The sequence below is a fragment of the Ranitomeya imitator genome, chromosome 1 (assembly GCF_032444005.1).
Source record: "Ranitomeya imitator isolate aRanImi1 chromosome 1, aRanImi1.pri, whole genome shotgun sequence".
Taxonomy (NCBI): Eukaryota; Metazoa; Chordata; class Amphibia; order Anura; family Dendrobatidae; genus Ranitomeya; species Ranitomeya imitator.
This window is the reverse complement of record NC_091282.1, coordinates 1,056,567,001-1,056,575,212: the sequence shown is the minus strand read 5'-3', so window position 1 is coordinate 1,056,575,212 and position 8,212 is coordinate 1,056,567,001.

Sequence of the window (8,212 nt, the reverse complement as noted above, 5' to 3'; positions counted from 1 at the left end):
TGCGGATTCGTGTGAGATTTTTCTGCACCATTTTTTTAAAAATCCACAGGTAAAAGGCACTGCATTTTACCTGCGGATTTACCGCGGATTTCCAGTGTTTTTTGTGCGGATTTCACCTGTTGATTCCTATTGAGGAACAGGTGTAAAACGCTGCGGAATCCGCACAAAGAATTGACATGCTGCGGAAAATACAACACAGCGTTTCCGCACGGTATTTTCCGCACCATGGGCACAGCGGATTTGGTTTTCCATAGGTTTACATGGTACTGTAAACGTGATGGAAAACTGCTACGAATCCGCAGCGGCCAATCCGCTGCGGATCCGCAGCCAAATCTGCTGCAGATCCGCAGCCAAATACGCGCCGTGTGCACAAAGCCTAATTCTAACCCTAACCCTAATTCTTACCCTAATTCTAGCCGTAACCCAAACCCTAAGGCCAGGTTCACATTGCGCTAGCAGCAGCCCGTTCAGCACATACGCTAACGGGCTGCTGCTAGTGCAAGTGCCGACGTTTGCATCATGCTAGTGCAGATAGAGCATCTGCTAGCTCTATCTGCGCTAGTAGTGACGGACCCGGAAACGTTGCAGCCTGCGTCTCCGGGTCCGTCACTCAATGACGGCACATCCCTAGCGTACGCCCATTGTGGGCGTGCGCTAGTGATGCGTCCGACATTGCTGACTATGTTACACCGCGTTTATGCCGTGGTGTAATGTAGTCCGTCTAACGGACTGCTTAGACGCAGTGTGAGCTAACCCTAACCCTAGTGGGGTAAAGGAAAAAAAAATTTCTAGGTTCTATCACAGCGAACAAAATGTACCTGTAACGAATCCGTCGGCCGGCAGATTCGGCAGGCGCACTGCGCATGCGCCCGCCATTTTGGAAGATGGCGGCGCCCATCGAACAGAAGGACGGACACCGGGAGGGAAACTGGTCGGTAAGTATGAAGGGGGGCGTGATCGGACAGCGGGGGGGAGGAGCGGACAGCGGGGGGGGGGGGCGGACAGGAGAACGGATGGGAGCGGAGGAGAGCATTTGACAGGACAGAGGACGGAGGGGAGGCGATCGGTGGTGGTGGGGGGGTCAGATCACGATCTCCAGCCATGGCTGATGCAATTGCAGCATCGGCCATGGCTGGATTGTAATATTTCACCAATTTTCATTGGTGAAATATTACTACCGCTCTGACTGAAAGTGAAAGTGAAACGTCACTTTCAACAGCCAATCAGAGCGATCGTAGCCACGGGGGGTGAAGCCCCCCCCCGGGCTAAAGTACCACTCCCCCTGTCCCTGCAGGCCGGGTGAAATTACAGTTAACCCTTTCACCCGGCCTGCAGGAGCCCAATCCGGCCATGACGCATATGCTCCGTCACAGGTCGGATTGGCACAGGTTTTCATGACGCATACGGTGCGTCAAAGGTCGGGAAGGGGTTAAAAACAAGGTGGCACATGTTAAGGAGCTGAAACTCCTAAACCTTTCATCCAATTTTAATGTGGATACCCTCAAATGAAAGCTGAAAGTCTGAACTTCAACTGCATCTGAATTGTTTTGTTTAAAATTTATTGTGGTAATGTCTATAACCAAAATTAGAAAAATGTTGTCTCTGTCCAAATATATATGGACCTAACTGTAATTAGGCTACGTGTTCGTTTTAGTCAGTCAGCTGGGATGAAGCTGACCAGAGTGGATTTGTGTTGAAGCTGAGGAGAGATGCAAGCCAGAATCTCTCTGAGAAATGTCTGAACAGGCCGTATGCACCAAACTGCAAGTATCACTTTTTGCTGTGGAGGATAGCTGTTTTTTCACAAATAAATGCAAAACGTATACAAGAAATTTGACCACTTTCATAAAGTACAATATGTCATGAACAAAATGTTCTCAGAATCAGTGGGATTCATTGAAACATTCCAGAGTTATTACCCCATGAAGTGGCACTGTCCAGAATTGTAAAATTTGGCCTGGTCATTAAGGTCAAAAATGGCTTAGTTACTAAGGAGTTAAAAATAATCTGTTAGTAGATATTTTCTATTTAAAGGGAACCTGTCACCCCCAAAATCGAAGGTGAGCTAAGCCCACCGGCATAAGTGTCTTATCTACAGCATTCTGTAATGCTGTTGAGGGCAGAGCAAAGTACTGCAGTGCGCAGGCATCGGGAAAGGTCAGAGAGGCCCGGCGCCTGCACATTGCAGTACTTTGCTCTGCCCTCAACAGGGCAGACAAAGTATGCCTGCGCCGCAGCGTAAAGGCAAGAAGAGGACGTCATCCTATGAAGATGGGAGGCCCCGGACCGGACCACAACACCCATCGGACCGGACCGCCCCCCCAGGTGAGTATAATCTAACCTCTTTCTCATCTTTCAGGATACATCGGGGGCTTATCTGCAGCATTACAGAATGCTGTAGATAAGCCCCTGATGCTGGTGGTCTTAGCTCAGCTTTGATTTTGGGGGTGACAGGTTCCCTTTCATTTGAAAGCCTGATTCTAGGGATGTGTCTCTTCCCAGCAGTTGCTGTACCTTAAAACGCTGATTGTATTGATCATTTGGATATTATCACTGCTGGCCTAGGTGTCGGGAGGACTGGCTTATCTGTTAATTACTCCCCATCACCGATTGGCAGCTTGCTGTCATGCACAGTGTACACAGGAAGTTGCCAAATAGGGTTGTTGGTTGGGGCTATGCACAGCTCAGCATTCTGACCACTGCTACATCTACAGCAGAGAAAACAAGGATTCTAACCAAACTACACTAAGCAGCCTAGTAAGTACTACCTCGCTAAAATCAGGCTCTGTAGCCTTACATCATGCAGCTCTCACATTGCATGGTGAAAACCTGCTGAGACATAACCCTTTAACCCCTTCCCGACCTGTGACACAGCGTATGCGTCATGAAAGTCGGTGCCAATCCGACCTGTGACGCATATGCTGTGTCACAGAAAGATCGCGTCCCTGCAGATCGGGTGAAAGGGTTAACTCCCATTTCACCCGATCTGCAGGGACAGGGGGAGTGGTAGTTTAGCCCAGGGGGGGTGGCTTCACCCCCTCGTGGCTACGATCGCTCTGATTGGCTGTTGAAAGTGAAACTGCCAATCAGAGCGATTTGTAATATTTCACCTAAAAAAATGGTGAAATATTACAATCCAGCCATGGCCGATGCTGCAATATCATCGGCCATGGCTGGAAATACTAATGTGCCCCCACCCCACCCCTCCGATCGCCCCCCCCAGCCCCCCGATCTGTGGTCCGCTCCCCTCCGTCCTGTGCTCCGCTCCCCCGTCCTCCTGTCCGCTCCCCCGTGCTCCAATCACACCCCCCCGTGCTCCAATCAAACCCCCCCGCACTCCGATCCCCCCCCGTACTCCGAACCACCCCCCCTGCACACCGATCCCCCCCCCCTGCACACCGATCCACCCGCCCGCACACCGATCACTCTCCCCCTTGCTCCGATCCCTCCCCCCCCGTGCTCCGACGCCCCCCCGTGCCCTGATCTCCCCCCCCTGTGCCCTGATCTCCCCCCTTATACTTACCGATCCTGGCGGGGTCCGTCAGTCTTCTTCCCCGAGCGCCGCCATGTTCCAAAATGGCGGGCGCATGCGCAGTGCGCCCGCCGAATCTGCCGGCCGGCAGATTCGTTCCAATGTGAATTTTGATCACTGTGATATAATCTATCACAGTGGTCAAAATAAAAAAACAGTAAATGACCCCCCCCATTTGTCCCCCATAGATAGGGACAATAATAAAATAAAGAATTTTTTTTTTTTTCACTAAGGTTGGAGTTAGAACTAGGGTTAGGGTTAGGGGTAGGGTTAGGGTTAGGGGTAGGGTTAGGGTTAGGGTTAGGGGTAGGGTTAGGGTTAGGGGTAGGGTTAGGGTTAGGGGTAGGGGTAGGGGTAGGGTTAGGGGTAGGGTTAGGGTTAGGGGTAGGGTTAGGGGTAGGGGTAGGGTTAGGGGTAGGGTTAGGGTTAGGATTAGGGTTTCGGTATGTGCACACGTATTCTGGTCCTCTGCGGATTTTTCTGCAGCGGATTTGATAAATCCGCAGTGCTAAACCGCTGCGGATTTATGGCAGATTTACCGCGGTTTTTCTGCGCATTTCACTGCGGTTTTACAACTGCGATTTTCTATTGGAGCAGTTGTAAAACCGCTGTGGAATCCGCAGAAAGAAGTGACATGCTGCGGAATGTAAACCGCTGCGTTTCCGTGCAGTTTTTCTGCAGCATGTGTACAGCGATTTTTGTTTCCCATAGGTTTACATTGAAATGTAAACTCATGGGAAACTGCTGCGGATCCGCAGCGTTTTCCAAAGCGTGTGCACATACCTTTAGAATTAGGCTATGTGCACACGGTGCGGATTTGGCTGCGGATCCGCAGCGGATTGGCCGCTGCGGATCCGCAGCAGTGTTCCATCAGGTTTACAGTACCATGTAAACATATGGAAAACCAAATCCGCTGTGCCCATGGTGCGGAAAATACCGCACGGAAACGCTGCGTTGTATTTTCCGCAGCATGTCAATTCTTTGTGCGGATTCCGCAGCGTTTTACACCTATTCCTCAATAGGAATCCGCAGGTGGAATCCGCAGGTGAAATCCGCAGGTAAAACGCAGTGCCTTTTACCCGCGGATTTTTCAAAAATGGTGCGGAAAAATCTCACACGAATCCGCAACGTGGGTACATAGCCTTAGGGTTAGGGTTGGGTTGGAATTAGGGTTGTGGTTAGGGTTAGGGGTGTGTTGGGGTTAGGGTTGTGGTTAGGGGTGTGTTGCGGTTAGGGTTGTGGTTAGGGTTACGGCTACAGTTGGGATAAGGGTTAGGGGTGTGTTGGCGTAAGAATTGAGGGGTTTCCACTGTTTAGGCACATCAGGGGGTCTCCAAACGCAACATGGCGCCACCATTGATTCCAGCCAATCTTTTATTCAAAAAGTCAAATGGTGCTCCTTCCCTTCCGAGCCCCGACGTGTGCCCAAACAGTGGTTTACCCCCACATATGGGGTATCAGTGTACTCAGGACAAACTGGGCAACAATTACTGGGGTCCAATTTCTCCTGTTACCCTTGAGAAAATAAAAAATTGCTTGCTAAAACATCATTTTTGAGGAAAGTAAAATGATTTTTTATTTTCACGGCTCTGCGTTGTAAACGTCTGTGAAGCACTTGGGGGTTCAAAGTGCTCACCACATATCTAGATAAGTTCCTTGGGGGGTCTAGTTTCCAAAATGGGGTCACTTGTGGGGGGTTTCTACTGTTTAGGCACACCAGGGGCTCTGCAAACGCAACGTGACGCCCGCAGACCATTCCATCAAAGTCTGCATTTCAAAACGTCACTACTTGACTTCCGAGCCCCGACATGTGCCCAAACAGTGGTTTACCCCCACATATGGGGTATCAGCGTACTCAGGACAAACTGGGCAACAATTACTGGGGTCCAATTTCTCCTGTTACCCTTGAGAAAATAAAAAATTGCTTGCTAAAACATCATTTTTGAGGAAAGAAAAATGATTTTTTATTTTCACGGCTCTGCGTTGTAAACGTCTGTGAAGCACTTGGGGGTTCAAAGTGCTCACCACATATCTAGATAAGTTCCTTGGGGGGTCTAGTTTCCAAAATGGGGTCACTTGTGGGGGGTTTCTACTGTTTAGGCACACCAGGGGCTCTGCAAACGCAACGTGACGCCCGCAGACCATTCCATCAAAGTCTGCATTTCAAAAGTCACTACTTCCCTTCTGAGCCCCGACGTGTGCCCAAACAGTGGTTTACCCCCACATATGGGGTATCAGCGTACTCAGGAGAAACTGGACAACAACTTTTGGGGTCCAATTTCTCCTGTAACCCTTGGGAAAATAAAAAATTCTGGGCTAAAAAATTATTTTTGAGGAAAGAAAACGTATTTATTATTTTCACTGCTCTGTGTTATAAACTTCTGTGAAGCACTTGGGGGTTCAAAGTGCTCACCTCACATCTAGATAAGTTCCTTTCGGGGTCTAGTTTCTAAAATGGGGTCACTTGTGGGGGGTTTCTACTGTTTAGCCACATCAGGGGCTCTGCAAACGCAACGTAACGCCCGCAGAGCATTCCATCAAAGTCTGCATTTCAAAATGTCACTACTTGACTTCCGAGCCCCGACATGTGCCCAAACTGTGGTTTACCCCCACATATGGGGTATCGCGTACTCAGGAGAAACTGTACAACAACTTTTGGGGTCAAATTTCTCCTGTTACCCTTGGGAAAATAATAAATTGCAGGCTAAAAAATCATTTTAGAGAAAATAAAATTTTTATTTTATTTTCATGGCTCTGCGTTATAAACTTCTGTGAAGCACTTGGAAGTTCAAAGTCCTCACCACACATCTAGATTAGTTCCTTTGGGGGTCTAGTTTCCAAAATGGGGTCATATGTGGGGGATCTCCAATGTTTAGGCACACAGGGGCTCTCCAAACGTGACATGGTGTCCGCTAATGATTGGAGCTAATTTTCCATTTAAAAAGCCAATTGGCGTGCCTTCCCTTCCGAGCCCTGCCGTGCGCCCAAACAGTGGTTTACCCCCACATATGGGGTATCAGCGTACTCAGGACAAACTGGACAACAACATTTGCGGTCCAATTTCTCCTATTACCCTTGGCAAAATAGGAAATTCCAGGCTAAAAATCATTTTTGAGGAAAGAAAAATTATTTTTTATTTTCATGGCTCTGCATTATAAACTTCTGTGAAGCACCTGGGGGTTTAAAGTGCTCAATATGCATCTAGATAAGTTCCTTGGGGGGTCTAGTTTCCAAAATGGGGTCACTTGTGGGGGAGCTCCAATGCATAGGCACACAGGGGCTCTCTAAACGCGACATGGTGTCCGCTAACAATTGGAGCTAATTTTCCATTCAAAAAGTCAAATGGCGCGCCTTCCCTTCCGAGCCCTGCCGTGTGCCCAAACAGTGGTTTACCCCCACATATGAGGTATCGGCGTACTCGGGAGAAATTGCCCAACAAATTTTAGGATTCATTTTATCCTATTGCCCATGTGAAAATGAAAAACTGAGGCGAAAAGAATTTTTTTGTGAAAAAAAAAGTACTTTTTCATTTTTACAGATCAATTTGTGAAGCACCTGAGGGTTTAAAGTGCTCAATATGCATCTAGATAAGTTCCTTGGGGGGTCTAGTTTCCAAAATGGGGTCATTTGTGGGGGAGCTCCAATGTTTAGGCACACGGGGGCTCTCCAAACACGACATGGTGTCCGCTAACGATGGAGATAATTTTTCATTCAAAGAGTCAAATGGCGCTCCTTCCCTTCCGAACCTTACCATGTGCCCAAACAGTGGTTTACCTCCACATGTGAGGTATCGGTGTACTCAGGAGAAATTGCCAAACACATTTTAGGATCCATTTTATCCTGTTACCCATGTGAAAATGAAAAAAATTGAGGCTAAAAGAATTTTTTTGTGAAAAAAAAGTACTTTTTCATTTTTACGGATCAATTTGTGAAGCCCCCGGGGGTTCAAAGTTCTCACTATGCATCTAGATAAGTTCCTTGGGGCGTCTAGTTTCCAAAATGGGGTCACGTGTGGGGGAGCTCCAATTTTTAGGCACACGGGGGCTCTCCAAACGTGACATGGTGTCCGCTAAAGAGTGGAGCCAATTTTTCATTCAAAAAGTCAAATGGCGCTCCTTCCCTTCCAAGCCCTGCCGTGCGCCCAAACAGTGGTTTACCCCCACATATGAGGTATCAGCGTACTCAGGACAAATTGGACAACAACTTTCGTGGTTCAGTTTCTCCTTGTACCATTGGGAAAATAAAAAAAATGTTGCTAAAAGATAATTTTTGTGACTAAAAAGTTAAATGTTCATTTTTTCCTTCCATGTTGCTTCTGCTGCTGTGAAGCACCTGAAGGGTTAAAAAACTTCTTGAATGTGGTTTTGAGCACCTTGAGGGGTGCATTTTTTAGAATGGTGTCACTTTTGGGTATTTTCAGCCATATAGACCCCTCAAACTGACTTCAAATGTGAGGTGGTCCCTAAAAAAAATGGTTTTGTAAATTTCGTTGTAAAAATGAGAAATCGCTGGTCAAATTTTAACTCTTATAACTTCCTAGCAAAAAAAAATTTTGTTTCCAAAATTGTGCTGGTGTAAAGTAGACATGTGGGAAATGTTATTTATTAACTATTTTGTGTCACATAACTCTCTGGTTTAACAGAATAAAAATTCAAAATGTGAAAATTGCGAAATTTTCAA